The sequence below is a fragment of the Puma concolor genome, chromosome D3 (assembly GCF_028749965.1).
Source record: "Puma concolor isolate L17-30 chromosome D3, mPumCon1.1.hap2, whole genome shotgun sequence".
Lineage (NCBI taxonomy): Eukaryota > Metazoa > Chordata > Mammalia > Carnivora > Felidae > Puma > Puma concolor.
Window position 1 is genome coordinate 86,285,890 of NC_141678.1, and position 22,632 is coordinate 86,308,521.

The 22,632-nt window shown below is 38.5% G+C and overlaps 1 pseudogene; it reads left to right on the forward strand.

Moving 5' to 3' along the window:
• Nucleotides 1–3,437: 3,437 nt before the first annotated feature.
• Nucleotides 3,438–3,905, forward strand: LOC112868139 (small ribosomal subunit protein uS8 pseudogene; annotated as a pseudogene).
• Nucleotides 3,906–22,632: the final 18,727 nt, after the last annotated feature.

Genomic DNA, 22,632 nt, shown 5'->3' on the forward strand with positions numbered 1-22,632 from the left:
ATACCAATCATTATGCTAAATTTGCATTCCATTCAATACGGTAGAACAGTGAGTTAAAGTCTGGGTAATAGAAGTATAATGAATAACACACCTAGCTAGGATTTATTTTATTTGGACAGAATTCTGTAAAGGGCACTGCTTGTCTATTCTTATTCCTGACTCATATAGGAAACCTGGCCATAATGTTAAAACAAATTCTACCCCAGTATGCCTTCATGGCCACGTTCAAAATTACAGAGGTAGGATTTATTTAACCTGTGACTGTATCACGATTACAGTGAGATGATTTCCAATAAATGAAGCCAAATTTTGGGAAGAGTTCTATGTACAATTTAGTTCATGCTACAGCAGCCTAAATATAAATAAATATAACCAATACTGTAACAGAAGAATTCTGTCAAATGTTTCCAATTAACCATCCCTAACAGAACTGGTGTTACTATTATGTTTTGTGATCAAGACAATTGTTATTTTATGTTCCTAGCTGGAACTATTCAATTTTTTTCTGGTCGGGCAACCTCTGATATATTTTTCACTAAAATGTTTATTCTTAATCCAAGACCTTTACTATTGTTTAATTACATGTTATTGTTTGGTGATAGACTTATTAAAAGTACAGTCATTAATACTATCTTTTTGTTTTCTGCTGAAGGCTTTCCGTCCCTCCAAGTACTCTGCTTAATGTCCACTACTGGTTTTTTAACAGGAATGGCTTTTTTTTTAAATAGAAATACGCCCATGTTCTTTGTTGTATATTTCTCTGTCACTTAGTGTTGCTTTCTATTGTACATGATGCTGGGGAGAGTTTATAGAATCTGCTTTCTTCACAGGAAGAGTCATTTTCTCACTGAACTGACAGTGAACTCATATCAGGTATTTTGTGTGACTCAGCTCCACAATTCCTGCCTGTGGGTGACAAAGCCTTCATGCACACCAGGGGCCCACAACCTGTTTCATACCATGACGACAATAAAGAAATAGCAAAGCACTGACCCCAGCACACGTCCATCCAGTCTGGTAGTAATGAAACGCTCCCCTGGCAGAATTTTTGGAGTGCTATTCTCTAGATACTTTGGTAACACATCCCAGAGATTAAAGAAAGGTCTTGATTGTGGACAAAACACAATTTTAAGTTATGGAACTAGACTGTGTACTCCAAATTCATGCTTGACATTATGAACATGAATACCATATTTATGGATTCAAAGGAGAATCAAATTCCTCCTCTGAATCATTGACAAATATTTTTCAGAACCCCAAAAACAAAAGACCTGGTGGCTCAGTTGGTTAAGCATCTGACTTTGGCTCAGGTCATGATCTTCCAGTTTGTGGTTTGAGCCCTGAGTCAGGCTCTATGCTGACAGCTCAGAGCCTGGATCCTGCTTCAGATTCTGTGTCTCCCTTTCCCTTTGCCCCTTCCCCACTGGCGCTCTGTCTCTCTCTCTCTCTCTCTCTCTGTCAAAAATAAACATTAAATTTTTTTTTAAAAAAAGATGTGATATAAAAATCATGGTTTTATCAGTCTCTGTAAGGGATTTCACTCCAGTGCCAACCGAATATTCCACATATTCATTCTTCCTCTATGAAATGTCCACATACATTGGACTTCTCTAGGCTTTTTTTTTCTCCTTTTCATTCTATGGACCACTAGGGAGGAGAACTCCTGTGTTCAATTCTTTCATTGTGTGTTTGCCTGAGGAATCTCAGAAAGAGTTTTATATTGTTTTCTCTGAATAGGTCAAAGGATTAGGTCACAATGTGGAACTCCAAGGTCTAGAATAAAAGCCACTAAGTTCAGTTCACACAGCAAAGATGATCTGGACAAAAAGTCTTTTCCTTATACTTATTCTGAATTGTTTTTGGCTATTTTTCTCCATAAAAATATTTCCATTTGTTGACCTGTGCAACTTAAACTCTTTTCCTTCATACTTATAATTACAGATGCTGTAACGTTACATTTGCAAATGTTGGCTGACACCTTTAAATTAATTTAAGAACACCTGTCATTTTATTTTTAATCCTTTCTCCAGAAGCTCCGTGTGTGGCTAAATCTGATGGTGTTAATGTCTGCTGTGTGCAAAAGGTTAAAAGAGTCCTCCAAAGTAAATGGCTGTTCTTAAAATAAGATTATGTTATTTCCATATACCGTTCCTTTTTTTTTAAAAGAGGCTGCAGAGATTGTGTTTGGATTTTAATAAACAAGTGGACTTCATTGTAATCAGTTTGAACAACTTAGAGCAATCGTTCTATGACAATTTCATGTATCTTATTGATTTTGTACAAACAGCAATTCGAGTGACTCCTATATTCAATACTGTGTTAGAGAAGATACAATGTTTACTTGGCACCTCCAACTTCATATTAATATCCGCTGATAAGAGAGTAGATAACTTTTACTAAGAGATAACATAGCTATATGAAAGTGAGAATTAAGGCTGAAACTCTCCTTGGCAAACATGTTGATAAAAAAGCGAATATCCGATATATAACAGACGGGAAAAAAATCAAGATGATCCAGAATCTCAAATGCAGAAAGAGTTGGGAAGGTTGTAGGCATTGTCTAGAAAGTTTAGTGCCAAATGGGCTTTACTGGATAAACATTGAGAGAAATACTTGATTTCACATCAAACTATAATCTTCCTGTGAATTAGAAACTAAATGTGTATTTCTCTTATTCATAGATGTAAACAGTCATGGAGTAGTTAGTTACCATTCTCAAATGCTACCAAAGAGAACCACCTAAGATAGGTTTTCTTTTGCTACCTGGGGTGTTGGTGCCTAGAAGATAGGACAGGTAGATAAGAAAGTTGACAAGGGGAAAATCATGTATCAAAAAATATTGAGTAATAAGTGTTTCCAAAGCGATGAGAAAGGGAGTCTTTTCAAGAAATTTCTAATCCAATAAAAAAAATCTACAGATACGATTAGATACATACAATTATAAATGAATAGGTTAAGTGATGGCTATGAATTGTCATGATGGGAGGGAATGGGACATGATATGAGCTAGAAACCAGAAAGGGTTAACAGAGGAAGGTGAGTGCAAATGGCCCTGGATGAGGCAACAATCAAGTGTGCAAAAATCGGAGAGCCTGAGGCAATCACACGAGATGAGCCCTGGAAAGTAAGAATATGGGGGGTGTTGTAGGAAGCAGTACAGGTGAGCTAAAATGGACAGTCTTTAAAGAGGAATAATAGAGTATAAATCTGAAATTAAGAAATCAAACACCCAGGACAAAAAGTGGAAGAGTTAAACTAACAACCAGGTTAAAAGTTTGTACTTTGTTAAACACACACACACGACTCAGGATACTTGAAAAGATTTTCAAGTGAGAGTAGCAGTAGAGTATTAAATGGATTGACATGGGGAAAAGACCAGAATACAAGAGGCCTGTTAGGAAAAAGTTAACTTAGAAGGAGATTTCAGCCCTCCCGTCCTCTTTCCGTCATCTTTCCGTGCCGCCATAATGGTGGGCATGAATATCCTGACAGATGCTCTCAAGACCATTAACAATGCTGAGAAGAGAGGCAAACGCCAGGTTCTTATTAGGCCATGCTCCAAAGTCATCATCAGATTTCCGACTGTGATGATTAAGCATGGTTACATTGGTGAAGTTGAAATCATCGATGATCACAGATCATTGTTGTGAACCTCACAGGCAGGTTAAACCAGTGTGGAGTGATCAGCCCCGGGTTTGATGTACAACTCAAAGATCTAGAAAAATGGCAGAATAATCTGCTCCCGTCCCGCCAGTTTGGTTTCATTGTACTGACAACCTCAGCTGGCATCATGGACCATGAAGAAGCAAGGAGAAAACACACAGGAGGGAAAATCCTGGGATTCTTTTCCTAGGGATATAATACATTCATACAAACAAAATGCCTCACTGGGGAAAAAAAAAGAAGGAGTTTGAAAGATAAGTTGTTATTTAGTATCTAAATACTTTCCCTACATACTTCATGCATACTTCCCATACATACTTCAAATTACTGCTACATACTTCCTAACGCAGGGAACAGAAAAGTTAAAGGAAATATGGTATCAGCCATAGTCTCAGAATGTAGAGTGTCGTAAAAATTGATGTCATTTATTTACAAATAGAAAACTTTAAACCTGTGCTTTTTTTCATATATAAAACTAATAAGCAAAAGAAATCAGCGTGGTCTGAATGGATTCATATTTTCTATAATCATCTTATTCCAATGAAGCCATTGAGAAACTGGAAATGTTCTCTGTAATCCAAAGACTAAAAGTATGTTTAAATTAACCAAAACAGATTATGATTCTTCAATTCAAGAGAATATGTGCAATCTAAATATTTTCTTTGCAATTTTTTTCTAATTTATTTGCCTATTTATTAGTTTTGAGGGGAGAAGTTTTGAACACTAGCATATGCATGTTTCTGAAAATTTAGTAACTTGTGCAGTTTGAGAATGGAAATCAATAAAAAATGATAGGTTCCAACAGCATCAACTTTTATTAACTCTGAAGCTAGATCATGTTTTTTTTTTTTTTTTTTTTAACATAGCTCCAAAATTAAAGATACTTTCTTGGCAAGTTCTAGTTTCAGATTGATGTTTAATTAGTCTTAATCATTCAAACAGCTTAAACCAAATGCAATCTACTCACTTATTAGATGAATTACAGCAGTATACTACAGGGCATTTTTGTCATATTTGACACATGTACAGATGTGACTGATTTGGCATGAGTCAGATAAATATTTTTTTTAATAATTATTTTCACCCAGTGGGAAATTGCTTCAAAAATTTGAAACTATTGGGAACATGTAAGTGTACTACCTAGGTTGAAATCAGCTGACACAGGCAAGAAACCATATGCCTTTGTGTTCACACAGTATTTAAAACTTTACAAAGCCAGCTGGCTTTATCTCATAATTTAATTACATATAAAAATGTTGAGCTAAATACTGCGATGCTTGCCAAAAATTGCTTTAAATATCTTCACCCTCCTTAGCTCCATGTTATTGAATTTACATGTTTCATAACTCCTACCCTTAAAATTACTTATTTGTTTTTCAATATTAGTCTTTTAATAAAATATTACTTTGCCTAACATATTTTATTCTGCCCAATAAGTTAGTGTGGATGTTCTTTGCATGATACAGCAAAATGATTTTCTGAGGGTTAGGAGGTTAGGGTGCCAACCCCCTACACCATCGAAATCTATATATAAATTTGACCCCCCCAAAACTTAACTACTAATAGCCTGTTGACCAGAAGCCTTACCAATAGCATAAACAATCAATTAACACATATTTTTTATGTTATGTGTATTATATACTGTATTCTTACAAAGGAAATGTTAAAAAAAATCATGATAAAGAGAAAATACATTTACAGTACTGCGCTGTGTTTGTTTCAAAAATCCATGTATGCCTGGACCCAGGCAGTTCAAACCAAGGTTGTTCAAGGGTCAGCTGTATGAATACATATGTGAAGCAAGGAAAGAAAAGGAGTTCCATCTTCCAACAAAAGCCATTACAATTTAAAGATATAATATTTGACAACAACAACAAAAACTCCTATTTGATAATAAGGGAGATATATGTTAATGGAATGCATATCACAGAATTTCTATCATATTGATGCCTATTTCCTTCTCAGTACTTCAAAAGTATGGCTGAATTTTGAATGAAGAGAGATGTCTTTGTTTGATAAATGCACCTCTGTTACCTAGTCTTTTCTTTTTAGTTACCTTTTTTTCCAGTAAGATATTATGCCACACTTTTTAAAATTTTTTAAAAATCAACATTTTCTGACCCAGATGCTATGATTCTATAAGTTTCTTTAAAAATGACCTTTTGGGGCACCTGGGTGGCGCAGTCGGTTAAGCGTCCGACTTCAGCCAGGTCACGATCTCGCGGTCCGGGAGTTCTAGCCCCGCGTCGGGCTCTGGGCTGATGGCTCAGAGCCTGGAGCCTGTTTCCGATTCTGTGTCTCCCTCTCTCTCTGCCTCTCCCCCGTTCATGCTCTGTCTCTCTCTGTCCCAAAAATAAATAAACGTTGAAAAAAAAATTTTAAAAAATAAAAATAAAAATGACCTTTGGCCATGGAAGACAAAGGTACTATTAATAGCAAAATGAATGATTTTCTTTGTTTTATTCTCTTAAATATTTGAAAACATTTTCATTTTCTCACAAAATTATATATTTTTTTTTTTTTTTTTTTTTTTTTTAAATTTTTTTTTCAACGTTTTTATTTATTTTTGGGACAGAGAGAGACAGAGCATGAACGGGGGAGGGGCAGAGAGAGAGGGAGACACAGAATCAGAAACAGGCTCCAGGCTCCGAGCCATCAGCCCAGAGCCTGACGCGGGGCTCGAACTCACGGACCGCGAGATCGTGACCTGGCTGAAGTCGGACGCTTAACCGACTGCGCCACCCAGGCGCCCCCAAAATTATATTTTAAAAGAACTCTGGATCCTTAATATCTTCACACCATGGGAAGAAAAATACTTTCATACACTAAAGTCATGCATAATTCATTTATGCTAGAGAAAATGATCGTGAACAGCATTTACAAAATAAATGGAAAATGTTTTAATGAGCACATAAAAATGTTTACTTTATAAAAACAAAGTTATAATTTTATATTTGCATGATTTTAGGAGTGCTTAATTTAAATGAATCAATTATGGAGACTTGAGTAGGAAACTCCCTTTGGATACATATATTGTCCATATTATTTTATCTAAAATCATATGTTTAATTTATGGGGGAGATATTACAATTTCAGAATTCAGAGAAAAATGCTCACTCTGTTTTTCTAGAACACTCTTTTTTTTTTAAGTCTTCCCTCTACTTTCACTGCCTGGAAACTTAAAACCAAACATTGCTCTGTTACCAAAAGTACTACTCTGCAGTCAGTCAACTAAAATAGGTTCATGGATTGAAAACTGGCTCTTACACCGTTTCTTTATTATTCAGCTTTCCCAACTTCCAGTCATTGCCCAACTGGGCTATTCACTATTTTTATATTTCTGTGCTTTTCCATCTACAGTTTTCTTTCAGGCATGGAAAGTTCTCCTTTCCGCCCTCCCCTCCCCCCCAAGACATTGTGCAGCATCCATTTAAACCGATTTCAAGCCATTTCTCTTTGAAAAAAGTATTTTCAATGCCATTTTCCCTTGAATGATCTCTCCTCGTTGAATCCAGCTCTTTTTGTCTCCACTGCTCATTTGGGAATTTGTTTTTCTCTGTTATTGTTGGAACTAGATGCTCTTTACCTGACTGTATGTCCTAGAACAGAGGAGCCATGTCTATTGCTGTCTTCTATTGGCCACTCTTGATATAGGCTTATGTGGTAAAATTTTGTTACTTAATTGCTGGATCTAAATTTCAGTGAATAGTTTTATTGTTCCAGTTATGCTTCAGTGGATATTCCCCTACCTAGATGTCAGTCATTACATATGGAGAGAGGGATTTACCTTTGCCATGTTACCTGCAAATGCAGTGTTCTTGGGATGGCCTTTCAAAAACTGGGCACCCATGTGTTATCCCAGTGAACTGTTCAAGGAAACTTGACCTTATTCTCCATAACCAATTTTGGAAAGTGATGATTATTCTATAAAATGATTATCTGTTACACTGAGACATAACACATTACTAACATATATAGAATACAAAAATATCTGTATCTATAGATATATAGACTTATACATCTATGTATAATACATATGTATCTGTATTTACAGATCCCTATGTATAGGGAGGGACAGAGATAGTGTATGCATATAAATATACATTTTAGGTGGGAAATGGACTTGGATGAGAAAACAAACTAACTTAGTGAGATTTCAGACCTACAATAAAATGTTTCATTCTTTTCTGAATGTTAATTTAAACAGCATTACTCCTTGAGATATTGTAAAACAAAACAAAAACCCAAACAAACTTAACTAGAATAAAGCATGTAATGCCATTTTCCACTGTAAAGCACTATAAAATGTTGGTTATTATTATTTTCTTATCTTTTGTCTGAGGTTTAAGTTGGATACAATGATGATATTACTACTACTACGTAAGGTAGGGACAGTGTTCTGTAACTAAAAGGAGACTCAAAATGCTTATAATATCTAGTGTCTTCTTACAAATCACTTTATCCCCGCATGATTTAGTTATGGCTGAGAGGTTTAGGGAGACATTCTCAGGATCAGAGAAAATGAGTGATAGTTTCAAATTCTAATGCTACTACTTAAGTTTAATAAACCATCTGAATCTCTATCTCTTCATCTAGAAAATGTAAGTAACACCAGCTGGCATGCTTGTGAGACCAAAGATAAGGTATAAAAACACCTGGCAGTGTGTGTGTGTGTGTGTGTGTGTGTGTTTAAGAGACATTTAACAATTGGGAACTATTGATAGTGTTAGCATCATCTTTTGAGAATAAATATATTGGTTTACACCTCTATGCTTTAGCACGCCAAATATTATATACCATATAATTTTTTCTCTTATCTTATCCAATATCTATGATGAAATCTAATTCATCAACATGTCGATTTGATTTCTAGAGGTCTTTAACATGGTGGTATTTCAAACTTTATATTCTGCAAATTACATCCTTCTAAATTAAATGCACTTTATGCTGATTTAGCATATTGAAATTTTATGTTTAAGTGATAAACTAAAATAGTCTGTTCAGGAGTTATAGGATAATGACTGATTTTATGATTTCATTCAGTGTCCAAATGCCTACGTTCATTACGTGTCAGGCACTCTGCTAGGTAATGGGGACACAGGCATGAAAACCACTAAACTCTTGCCTTTAGGTGTATCTCAGTCTTTGGGGAAAGAAAGGGAAAAGAAAACAGTGCATTTATGAATAACATCTTAAAAGTCTGGACAATGTATCATGAGGGCCCAGAGAAAGGAAGAGGCACATAGTCCTATAGGTATAGTTTGGGTGGAGGACCCCGTATAGGAGTTGATGCCTAAGGACCACATATTGTCAATCGGACAAGAAGTAGAAACATCCCAGCGCAGTTATATACCAGCACCAGTAGGATGGGAGGTCTTTCAACCAGATGTTATAGCAAAGAAATTTAAATGACAATATTAAAAACAATCTAAAAATAAGAAGGCAATCTGAAAACAGATACCTTTCTCTTTGAGCCTCTCATCTGGGGTAATTGGAACTTAGGCTGAGTAAGAATTGATAAAATACTGTCTTTATTTTTATTTCCCCAACATGATGTAAGAAAACAATTATAAATCTATATTCACTCCTTTTACAACTAATGTGACATTAGTACCCATTTGTGAAGTTTCAGCCCTTGATAAGTAATCGAAACTTTTTCAGAAATAAGCTTTTATAGTTTATGCATGTGAGTATGCAAATGTATTTTATATGTATGTATGAAAGTAATTCAAGTCATCCTGAAAGCAAATTTTCTCTCTACAAATTTATCTTCACAGGGGGAACAGTGCCCTCCCCTGCACAACATATTTGCTTCTTCAAGCCATCTTTCCTCTTATCTGAATGCGTGCACGCCATGCATTCCCCTTTTTCTGTTCTGTTAACATGGCCAACCACTTGTACCATTTTGCATCTATTCTTCAGATATTTGTGTTTGTCAATGACCTACTAATTAATGTGTAAAACATTCCGTTAGAGGTTGGGGCGGTGGGGGAGATGGATGGCTCAGCATGGAAGGGTGAAAAGGCAGTTGCCTAAAAATCATGTAGCAAATTACAAAGTTATAGGTAGAATAAAGGAAGTCAGGTTGGGTTTAGAGAAGTGAAGTGAAGGGGTGAAGAGGCATTTTCTGCCTGATCTTTTAATTTTTATTGCTAAGATTTTATCTATGTAAATGAAAAACATGAAGAGGAAATTATTTTAAATCTAAAGTTTTTCCTCCCTTTAGAATTCTGCACAATGTGTTTCAGTAAAGGAATGAGTTATTAGTTGCTACATCTTCTCATGTTACAGGTTTGCATGGAAGTCCTAGGTTTGGTTCCACCCTTTTAGGGATGCGGAAATCAGACAGGTGTATAGGATTCTCCTTTCTTATGAACTAGTAGCTGCCATCATCAAAGCGAGAAGTGCCCTTCCTCAGCTAAGCAGAGGCAAAAACCTTCCTCAGCTAAGCAGATGGCAAAGCTCAGCCACTATGCTGACAGTCTGCAGATAAATGGCAGTCTTAGCCAATCCATGCACTGCTGAAAATCAGGATCAGAAAAAATGGGCAAAGGACCTAGATAGACATTTTTCCAAAGAAGACCTACAGATAGCCAACAGGCCATGACATGACATGAAAAGATGTTTAACATCACCAACAATCAGGGAAATGCAAATCAAAACCACAATGAGATATCACTTCACACCTGTCAGAATGGCTAACGTCAGAAAGACAATAAATGAGCATTGGCAAGGATGTGGAGAAAAGGGAACACTTGTGCACTGTTGATGGGAATGGAAATCGGTGCAGCCACAATGGAAAACAGTATGGAGTCTCCTCAAAAAATTAAAAACACAACCACAAGAATACTGAACACTTCTACATATTTATCCAAAGAAAATAAAAACACTAACACAAAAAGGCACAAGATCATTTATAAGAGCCAAGATATGAAAGCAACCTAAGTGTCCATCGATAGATGAATAAAGAAAATGTCACACACACACACACACACACACACACACACACACACCAGAGTATTACTCAGCCATAAAAAAAAATCAAAACTTGTCATTTGCAACAACATGGATGGACCTACAGGGTATCATTAGTGAAATAAATCAAATATATGTGGAGGATAAAAAACAAGACAAACAAACAAACAAAACAAAATGGAAACTCATAAAAACAAACCAGTGGCTGCTGGAAGGGAAGGGAGTTGAGGAGGATGGACGAAACAGATGGAGGGATTAAGAGGTTCAATCTTCCAGTTATAAAATAAATAAGACACAGAGATGTAATGTACAGCATAGGGAATATAGTCAATAGTATTGTACCAATGTTGAATGGTGACAGATGGTAACTAGACTTATTGTGGTGACCAACCATCTCCTAACATGTATAAATATCAAATCACTATGCTGTACAACTAAAACTAACCCAATATTCCTTCTCACTGTTAACAATTTTAAAGGTGTCAGCACTGTTCAATTATTTTCAGAATGTCCATTTCTTTTGAGATACACAAATTCCCTGAAAGCATCCGATAGCTAATAAAATTTTGTAGAAGGCTACACCCAGCAGAATGTCGACTCCATGCGAGCTGGGAGTGCAGCCCTTTTCCTAGCTCCTGGCAAGGTCTTACAGGTGTAGATATTTTCCTGCTCTCTGTCCTCCATGAAATGAAATAAGGTATTAATATCAAGCTATGTCTACAGTGTTTCAGTGAATCTGGATATTCATGCTAAATCTAATTCCAAATTCTGCCTCCACATATTTATCTATAAAGTGCCTGTGTGAGATGCCTGCATTTCTCTTCTCTTTTAAATTTTGTAGGCAAGAAAGGATTAATGAACCTAACACTTCTCTCTCATACAGGGGTGAAATGGACTTTATAAAATCTTAGTGGGAGCCTCTCTGATTTATGAGAGCGAGGAAAACGTCCTCCATTAATGGCATGAGCCTTCTGAGTGTTCTGTCCAAAACCATTTAACCTCTGGGCTATCCCTGACAGGCAGACCTGGGAGGAGCCGTGGGACCTGCAAGAGGACATTATTCTGAGCTAATTGAGAGAGGAACTGAGTAGATTCCCCCCTGGCCTCATTATGAACAGGAACAGAGAGCCACTGTCAACGTGGTAAAGGTCAAGGGAGTCAAAAGGTCCTCTTGACCAAAAACCACTATCAAAATCCTCTTTTTGTTTTCACAAATTCCAACATTATTGGCCCTTTTAGGGACCTTGCGTACTATTTAGCTAGCTTAAGACACTGTTGAAGTTTAAAAAGATAATGGATTTTCTCTCAAATTAGCTGAGATTGGTTTATCCAATTATTTATTGCTACAATCTGTAGGAGATCCTTGGAGAAATAAAATAAAGAACAAGATAGTTTAGGTGATAGAATAGATAGCAAGTTCCCAAGAATACTGAACTTTATTGGAAAGGGTAAATGGTGCAATTACTAACCAGGGGACAGCTTAGGGGAGAAAGTGAGTGTGAATTGGGAAGTATTTATGAGAGATGGATGAATTGTATGGAGAGGTTGCATGTGTCAGTCATCAAGTGATAAGTCAGCGGTTTATCCCTCTTTAAAAAAGAGGTGAGTGAATACCACTGTCTCTACCACAGCTTATACTTCTTGGAAGAAGGAAAATGATTTCATAGATGCTTAAAATGAGAAAACCTTCAATCCTTTCTGCACACCCCCCGCCCCAAGCCTACCCTCCTTAGTTTACAAATATCACCTGTATATGGCAGTGGGAAGTTATATTCCACTGTGACTGGTCTTCTTTAAACCAGCAGACATGGGGTGGGAGAAGAAAGCAGAGTTTGGGGCGCCTGGGTGTCTCAGTCGGTTGAGTGTCCGACTTTGACTCAGGTCATGATCTCACAGCTTGTGAGTTCAAGCCCCACGTCGGGCTCTGTGCCGACAGCTCAGAGCCTGGAGCCTGCTTTGGACTCTGTGTCTCCCTCTCTCTCTCTGCCCCTAACCCACTTGCATTCTTTCTCTCTCTCAAAAATAAACATAAACAGGGGCGCCTGGGTGGCGCAGTCGGTTAAGCGTCCGACTTCAGCCAGGTCACGATCTCGCGGTCCGTGAGTTGAGCCCCGCGTCGGGCTCTGGGCTGACGGCTCAGAGCCTGGAGCCTGTTTCCGATTCTGTGTCTCCCTCTCTCTCTGCCCCTCCCCCGTTCATGCTCTGTCTCTCTCTGTCCCAAAAATAAATAAACGTTGAAAAAAAAAATTTAAAAAAAAATTTTTTTTAATGTTTATGTTTATTTTTTTAAACAATTTTTTTTTCAACGTTTATTTATTTTTGGGACAGAGAGAGACAGAGCATGAACGGGGGAGGGGCAGAGAGAGAGGGAGACACAGAATCGGAAACAGGCTCCAGGCTCTGAGCCGTCAGCCCAGAGCCCGACGCGGGGCTCAACTCACGGACCGCGAGATCGTGACCTGGCTGAAGTCGGACGCTTAACCGACTGCGCCACCCAGGCGCCCCTAAAAAAATTTTTTTTTAAAAAGAAGAAAGCAGAAGTGCCAAGAGTAGGGGCTGAGCCATAAGATCACCTTTGAAAAGCATAAAGGCCAACACTTGGTAAACACAGAACTTCATCCTTTTTTCTAACCCATAGCTTCTAAGGAGGAAACTACCTTCTAGAAGAATTACATCCTGTCCTTTATTCTGTATGCAGCGATTGTTTATTTAGTGTTAAATCATGTAAGATAGCGCAATAATACATTTACTTTAGTGAGAACTGAAAGGAATTACTTGTTAAACCAAGGGAATGATTTTAGGGAAAAATGATAGTGGTTTTCTTAAATTAGATTTTTCTATTTGCTGAGCAGAGCTTTAATTATGTATTTTTTAGTCGATAGTCAGCATCCGTTTCCATCCAGATTTTTAAGCACAGTTTAAAGATAACAGGATACTTATCTCATGGCAGTGGCACTTTGAGAAGCTTAGCTTTTGTGCAGCTAGATTTTAAACCAGATATAAACATAGGGCAGTTTCCAGGGGAAAACGTGAGTATTCATAGTTCAAATACGAAATATTGATTCAAATGGGCATTGGTCATGCGTGGAAGTTTTACCTTGACCTGAAGAGCTTCTATTAAGCTCCCCTTCCTGTGTGAAGTGCTCCATAAACATGTGGTTATACATGCAAAGTGTGACCCTGGGATCATTATTATTATTATTATTATTTGAATTCTAACTAAAATAAACCTTGTACTAGGGGTTGGAAGGATAAAAAGAGATAAGAGGGCCTCTGCCCTTGGATAGCCTCACATTCTAGAAGGAAAAATGGACACGAAAATATGTAATTTTAAACCAATAATGTAAATGAATTATCTGCAAAATGATAGAATCGCTAAGAAACTGAAAAGGCTAATTCCACCTAAGAGGGATAATAGGAAAGGCAGGCAGTGTCTATTTCCTGGGCCTATTGGAGAGGCACTTCTTAGACACAGACAGAGACAAAAGTGTTAAAAGTTGTTCAACAGAAAACCTATGACTAAATTAGAAAATAACTGTTTAGTGAAATGCACACTGTGGGAAAAATGTGACAGAATCAGTGCAGTAGTTTCATCCATAACACAGTAGGAGAGATGGACACTGTAGCAGATGCCCCGGGAAATTTAAGGAAAGCAGATTTAGGGGCGCCTGGGTGGCTCAGTCAGTTGAGCATCTGACTTCGGCTCAGGTCATGATCTTACGGTTCGTGGGTTTGAGCCCCGCATCGGGCTCTGTGCTGACAGCTCAGAGCCTGGAACCTGCTTCGGATTCTGTGCCTCCTTCTCTCTCTGCCCCTCCCCCACTCATATTCTCTCTCTCTCTCTCTCTCTCTCTCTCTCTCTCTCTCTCTCTCAAAAATAAAATAAACATTAAGGAAATTTAAAGATAGCAGATTTAACATGACTGGAGAAAAACAAATTTCACATGGTGTCCTCAGTTACATCTTATTGGCTGGGTTGGCCGTGGGAACGGTCCTGTCTGCAGGCCATCACACCCCTGCAGAGGAATCCGGTGTGGAGGTGGCAGACAGCAGAGGGTGTCGAGTCTGATTAGCAGGTTAGGAACCCAGAAGCGTCAAGTGAAGTCAAGAAATGCAGGAGGGTCCTGGTTTGAGAAGTCATGAACTACCTTTACACTCTGCCCCAGAACTTGCACTCTATCTAGGAGTGCAGCAAGGAACCATGGACCAGATTTAAGCAGTCTGTAACAAATCAGACGTGATCTGTTGATCACTCTAAGAAAAGTATGCTTTGAAATGGGTTCTAAGCAAAAAAAAAAAAAAAAAAAAAAAAAAAAAAAAAAAAAAAAAAGGCATCTTAAAAGAAAGTGTGTTGCTGAGGTTTGATTTTAAAAACATTGTTAAAGTTTTTGTCTCGGGAAAGCTTAACTTTAAGGAATATTCGCCTTCCCAGGAGGGCCTCAACACTTGGGATATTTGTTTCTATGATACTAAAAAAAGAGCAGAGATCTCAGGGGTAGGGACATTTGCACACTGGCATGTTGCTGTGGAGAAAGAGGAAATCAATGGAGACGTAAGAGCTTCTGCTGATACCCTGGTTTTGAACTAGAATGAATGGTTAGATCACAATGGGATTAAAGCTAATATTAACAGTATATGAATACTAATGTTATGATTATCATCGCTATAAATAATACCAATAACTTCATTAGTGACTCCTGCTATTGACAGGGAGTATGGCGTTTGCCGCACTAGAGGACCAGGACAGGGTCACGTGGAGGAGAAAGCGGACTGTAAGAGATCAAAGCCCAGTTGCAAAGCGTTTCTCCCTGACTTTAGTTCCAGCAGCACTGAAGTGTCTGTTCTTACTGGATGGCTTGCTGTCATCTGGCTGTGCCTTTGATCGTGTTGCGCCCTCCACATTTTCATTCCCTATAGCCCATCCCCATCTAGTGCATTCTGACGCCTTGGTGACTCGTGAGAGGCTTTGCTTCTTGACATCACTTCTTCATGGAGTCTCCACCGTTCCTCAGGCTGGCCGGTGCTCCCAGTCTATGGAGTGAGTATACTCACTTTCCCACACTGGAGTTACGTTGTTTGCTTATGTGTTTGTCTGTCTTTCTCGGTGGGCTTCTTGAGGGCAGAAACTCTGTCTTGGGTATTTGTGATGCTCGAGGATGAGCCTCTTTTCAGGCATCTGGTAGAGTTCAACTAAACTTTTCATGAAAGAAAAGATGAAGCCAAGTAAACTATGTTGTAAAGATGATTTACATGATTTATGACAGAGGCTAGATAAGATCCCTATTGTAGGATTATAAATTACTAACAGGCAAACTTTAATTCATGTAAGAAAAATATACTGATATTAAGGCTATATATTACATATGTAATATATAATACATATATACATGCACAAATAGGAGTCTGTATAGATGTAGATATATTCATCGTAATGAAGTGGAATATTTTAGATCTATTTAAGGAAATGCTTAATGACCAATTGTCACAGATATTGAGGAAGAGATTACTTCACTTTAATGGGTAAAAAATAGCTAGATTATATGACCTCTACTGTATTCTTCTATCTCGAAAATATTCTGTAATTCTGTGCTGGTTTGAATGAATGAAGAGTTGAGAACAGGCCTCTTAAGATGTACATTTCTCAGAATGCCTTGAGGTGACAATTCCACAGAGACATGGCCTCTTGCCATCTCAGTTAAACCATGGAGCCTGGCATGACACAGGAGTTGTGGTCAGTCATATGGTGTCCTGGCTCTGTGGATGATGATGATCGAATACAGGACAAAAATGGGAGGAGAGAGGACATGTTTATCTTTAGGAAGGTGTCCAACCTTGGATATGGTAAGCAAAGTCCGAAATAATCTATACTACATCAACAAGACAGGATAGAACCAAAAGATTTCTGTAACAATAAGCTTTTCCTGAAAGGAAATTTGCCAAAAATACTTCAGTGGAAGAGTTGATCACTGACATAATGGAAAGGTTAGTTCCCAGGAAATTCTACCAATTCCGGGCAGCTTTGCTGCTTGTAAAGCATCAATAACTTGGATAACGGAGAAACTAAAGACCCAGACCAAAAGATAATCTTTGAGAAACCCCAGAAATAAACCACATGGGTATGTGGAAAGGACTTGCACTGGAATTGAAACTTGATGCAGATGCCCTGGCCTTGCCCCCACATCACATCCTAGCAAAATCCTGGATGCAGGCAGGATCGCACCCTCACCCCCCACGCCGTACATGGCACCTGAGTCTGTATAATAGGAGCAATCATGATGCTGCCAACCACAACAGCAACGACCAAACTTGGGCGGTACCCTCCAGACTCCGCTCCTCATTTTGTGGGCCACCACACTCCCTCCTCCCAACAGCCTTGAGTCAATCAATAACATTATTCCCATATAATGAGTGAAGAGAGTGAACACTCAAAGGGCTAAGTAACCAGGCTGAGGATAGACAACCACAATGAATGTAGCTAATTTAAAAACGGGAAATCTGACCCCAAAGCCCACACTCTTGATCACAACTGTCACATGCTTGTCTACAATCTGAATCGAGAAAGGCATATTTAAATCGCTGTTACAGCAGACATAGCAGGAATTGCAAGGAAAATACTCAACAATAGGTAATGATGACCTTCGGTTCAACAGGACCTCACCAGTCCTGCCAAAGGCCTCGTCTCTGCCCAAGGAAATTCCTCCAGGACTACAAGGGGCCTGGGGGTGGGCAGTGATGGGCTCTGCTCCACAGAAGGAAGCGCTGGTCATATCTTGGTGAGTTTTGGGCAGTGCCTTCTAGAAGCTCCCAGGGCTGGATAGGGGACAGACAGGTGTTCCTCCAATGTCCTCGGGGAAAGCCAATGGTCGGTGCCCGAGAAGGGGGACTTCCCTGGGTCTGACTGACATAGGCAATGCCCAGACAGAACAGCCGCCATCTAGGAGTCGGTCCTACCAACCGGTGGGTGTCGGCTGCCCCTCAAGAATGTAGGTACACAGTACAGATCTCATGGGAAGGTCTAGACTTCCTCACCACGGAACATGTTGAATCCCTCATTTGGGCTCTTTTCAGATAGAGTCAAGATTTCCTTTCTCCTAGGTTTGGCTGATCTTCAGTTTTCTCCCCTGGGACAGACTGACATCCGATTCCCTTGGTGCCCCGATTCTTGAGTTCTGCCTTTACCCTTACCCCACAGTGTTGATCTGATCACACAGAGCTAAGAACGCTTTCTGGTAACTAAGCCGTACTCCCTGCTGGCTTCCTTCTATCCTGATTGCTGAGGAATGGCTCCACTCTCTTCCTGTTGAACCTGTACTTTTCTATTTATACACGTTTAGCCGGCCTCCTCTTGCCTGCAGATGTAGGGAGACTTAAATTCTGCTTCTTTGGCAGGCGGGGGTAGAATTAAGTTGGGGGAAGGGTGGCTTCTTATTTACAGTACAATCTAAAAACAGATTTCCTTATTACGCAGCAACGTGGCCAGCTGGACACTTCCTATATCACAGTGTTAACACAGCGCCTGCCCCCCATTTCCAGTAGCTCAGGGATTTTCAAGTGAATCACTGCACTCATGCTGTGCCCTTGTGCCACAAGTATTTTATAGGATGAGTACCTTCTACCTTCTCTCCTTCTCTCCCGGGAGTCCAGAGAATATCTGACTGTGTTCCTTCTGAGCCACCCGCCATAACTCCACCGTCTCTCTCTGCAGTGAACTATTTCTAATCCTCACTGGACTGATAGGATTTAATTTTCTTGCTTTAATAATAGAAAATGCTCTTTCCTGCCTCTGATACTAACAGGCAGTTTGTTTGGGTTTTGAGTCCCCCGGCCTGCTTGTCCTCCCCCTTTACTTCATCATGCATGTTCTCTTGAGACCCTCTTTCTATTCTCCTTTCTCTCTTCCTCTTTGATTTTATTACTTTTTGTTTGTTTGTTTTTTGCTTTTAAGATTTCTCTTTCAGGATCTGTGCCTGCTGCATTTCAGGGCAATCTTCCTTTCCAGGAATTCACAATACTGATTTATCAACTCGATCGTACTTAAGAATATACTTAAAATCCTCTGTTGATATTTTGACCCAGATACATCCTGTGTTTCAATCTGGGATTAGGCCACACAACTCATCAGCCTGTCTTATAGACAGGGATATGTTTTTATCAGGAATTAGTAAACAGGGATTTGGCCCGACTGGGGACACGAGGCCAGCCTCCAGGAGGAACAGTGGACAGAAGGTATTTCTTACCATATCCACCTCCCTGCACTGCCCAGATTCAGGCTACTTCAGAAGGATGGCCGTGTTTTATGTCATGTGACAGCTTCAGGAAGCTTTAGGAACTACTTGCAGATTGAGGGTATATGTCCTTTGATCCTTGGAAGCTAGTTTATTCCCAGTGACTACTGACTGATGTGTGTACGGCTCGGAGAGGCTGTGTGGGCAACAGCAGTTTCTACAGTGTCTTTAATGTCCCTTTCACAGAGCTTCCTGCATGGCCATATCTCAGTGCCAGAGAGGAAGTCCAAATGCTTTCCTATCAGTGAGTCTATGATTGAACCCCCCACGTGACCACACACACACATACACACACTAGACCCTTACATGTGAAAAGGCTTTTTTCTAAAGTTTTAGAAAACTTTCCATTTTTCTAGAATGCTCACAGAGTCAGCAAGTTATAAAATACTTACTGTGACATCTGGCCTTCAATTTGACCAAAGGGAAAAGAAAAGGACAAGTTGCTCTCAAAGACACAGCTCTTTGGCCAGCAGGACAGAAATCTCATTCCCGCTCCTGTTTTGCTGACTATAATAAATGTTATATTAGGCCGCAGCCTCCCAAGTGGTCGTGTGACGGATGAGAATCTAAGTAGCAGGAAAGAGAACAAAGCCTCCTCGTTCAGCTGCCACTGCCCCAGCGCATCATCCAGATCCTCGCAGCCGGGAGGGGGGGATGAATCGGGACACACTGCAGTGACAGTGGAGCGCAATGAGGTGCGCTAAATTACGATCACCTTGCAGCTTTGGAATCCTAGCCCATTTCTCCTCAAGCAGCTGGGGTTTATAACCAAGCGCCACAGTGATGTCTAATAAAGTCCTTCTCCCCCAGGGAATTGTGTGTGACCCAAGACAGCCGTGTTCCTAGGAATGGCACTCGGGAGCTGGCTATTTTGATAACGTGTTCTTCAAAATACCTGTGGAACTTGGGAGAGATTAGTACCCCCACTTGCTATTGAAACAAAATCTGCAGAAATGAACACTGCTCTAGAATATGGGCTGCAGTGTCTGTCTAGATCCCCTTGGACCTGTGGAATGCTTCCTTCCCTCTGAAGAGTCAGACAACCAAACACCATCTAGGGTGTAGGATTTATCAATTTGGTCTGATGTAATTATCTTGAGGAAATTTAATAAACTAACACTAGTTAAAATTAAAACTAGGCAAAGTTTGAATCTAATAAATCCAATTCCATGTAACCCTGTCACTAGAACCCCCAAATTTTATGGAATTCAATTTAGCCTGACCTCAAAAGAGGATGTATAATAGGAAGCGATAAAAAATATAAAAATTTCTCAATTTATAGCCCCCTTTGATGATTTTCTCTTTGTGAACAGTGGGATATTCCAGTTATTGAAAGCTCTTATAAAAATTGAACATAAAATATCTCAATCTTAGTAAACTAAAGCTCGCCAAAATTTTAGAAAACTAACTGTAATTATAACCATATTTTTAAATATCAAGTATGATTATAAAATTTACAATTGTACAGATTTTTGGGAATTCTTATGACATGTAGAATAAAACTAACTGATCTGGAAAAGTAAAATCTTAGAGAAATCATAAAATATAACAGAAGATTTTATGTCAGATTTATGATCTATAATCTAGACAAACGAGTTTTAAGTAACAATGTGTAATTTTTTTGCCTCTGAGTTATTTTGCTTCTTTGAAACTATTTATATAGTGAATTTCATCCCTGCTTTCACATCTAATCCAAATCACTTGGTTGCTTGAAGATTGGCGATGGTCTTTTAATTGATTATTTAAAGTGTACCTTCACTAAACTCTTTCTCCTTTTCTACCTTTTGTCATGTGCTGTAAGCTGTTGTAAGAAAAGATCCGTACTTTCTTGAAGATAATTAGAATGTTCTTGCCATCTAATTACATTGTTAAACATATCTTTTAATGTTCTTATTAATTTCATCTAATGTTTAACACATAATATTTAAATGCTCAGATGTTATCTTTTGTGTATATTTCTTCTCATCAATTTTAATCCTAATGACTATGATTAGCATAAATGATTACTTGAACAAGAAGACTGGATATTTTATGATGTGGTTATAGAAGGGAGTTATTCTACATCATAATTAACACTGAGGAAAAGACACATAATTTCAAGTACAGAAACTAGCACTCCTGAAAATATATAAGTTCTTGGTAGAATAATTTGAAAAGGGGGGCTAAATATTCTATAAGCAATTTTAGAGGAAATTTGTCCCACCTCTCATTAGAGATAAAATGTAATTTTATACTAAGAAATAAAAACGAAGTTATCCTGTGCCTGGCTCTATTCTTTGGCTGGACCTCTTCATTGATTTCTCGAGAAAGATTCTCTATGACAATAAATATGCCTTAGTATGTGCAGAATGTGCAGACATGATCTTGTAAGTTCTCTGAATGCTTTTGTCAATTTTTGCGATCATAACAAAGGTCAAGTTCAATTCTGTAAGTATGAATTAAAGAGTCCCTTATATGTTAGACACTGTGAAAGGTGTTGAGGTTACAAATGAGAAAATGAGGTCACCCTTCCCTGGAGATTCTCTCAGTCTACTTACAACCTGCCAAGAAGATCATGTTAAAGGTGGCATGATAAAATTTGTCTAGGAAAATATGAGAGGGGAATAGAATACGTTGCCAAGCTTGAAAGATATCAGGGAAAGCTTTATGAAAGAGCAGTGCCTGGTAGGAAAAACCTTTTGTTCTTGAGAATGAAAAACCTTTTTTCAGTTGAGAAAAGCAATTGAGTAGCTTATTTTTTTTTAAATATATCTTTTAAGTTGATTTATTTTGAGAGAGAAAGAAGATGCGTGCAAGCAGAGGAGGGGCAAAGAGAGAGGGAGAGAGAACCCCAAGCAGATTCCATGCTGTCAGCACAGAGCCCGACAAGGGACTTGATCTCACGAAACCACCAGATCATGACTTAAGCCAAAATCAAGAGTCGGACGCTTAACCAGCTGAGCCACCCAGGTGCTCCTTGAGTGGTTTATTTATAACAAGGAGTAAGGGGAAAAATTAACAAATAGATGAGTATAACCTTCAGTAAAGAATGCCTAATGGTTTGTTAGCCAATAAACTAAATTATTTCCCTATGTAAAGTATCATCTCTGTATCATCTTCTATTAGCAGATTTGTATCATTGTTAAGACTGTTCTTTAATGAGAATGCACAATCATATTCTAGTTACTTAAAGAATAACATAAATCAGAGTCAACATTTAAAAGTCAGTACCAAAATATTTAATAGTACTTTACAAATATTAATATTTGTAAATCTAATATCGTTAAATCTCATATTATCCCTATGAGATAGATGTTACATTTATGTTTATTTTTATAGCTAAGGTAACTAAGGAATAGAGTCTAAATATTTGGCAATGACATTATCTATCTGAGATGTGTTACTCTCTTGCCAAACTATGCCATCCTGTCACTCATGATGGAGCCAGTATGTGAAATTATCTAGCAAAACTGAAGGGCATCAGTTGTATTTAATGAAATCGTGAGCTCAGGTGGTTTATCTTCCTCCTTTTATTATCTTGTTTCTTTTTGTATTTGAACTAACAGGGTTTCCATTTTAAAGCACATTCATTCAATCACCTTAGCATAGGAAGGAAAGGGGGGTCTGGGCAAGGATTCAAGGGAAAAGGTGAGTCAGAAGAAGGAAATTCAAGAACAAGGATCCCAGTGTTGCCACACTTCAGCTACCTAAATCTCTAACTGGAAATCTG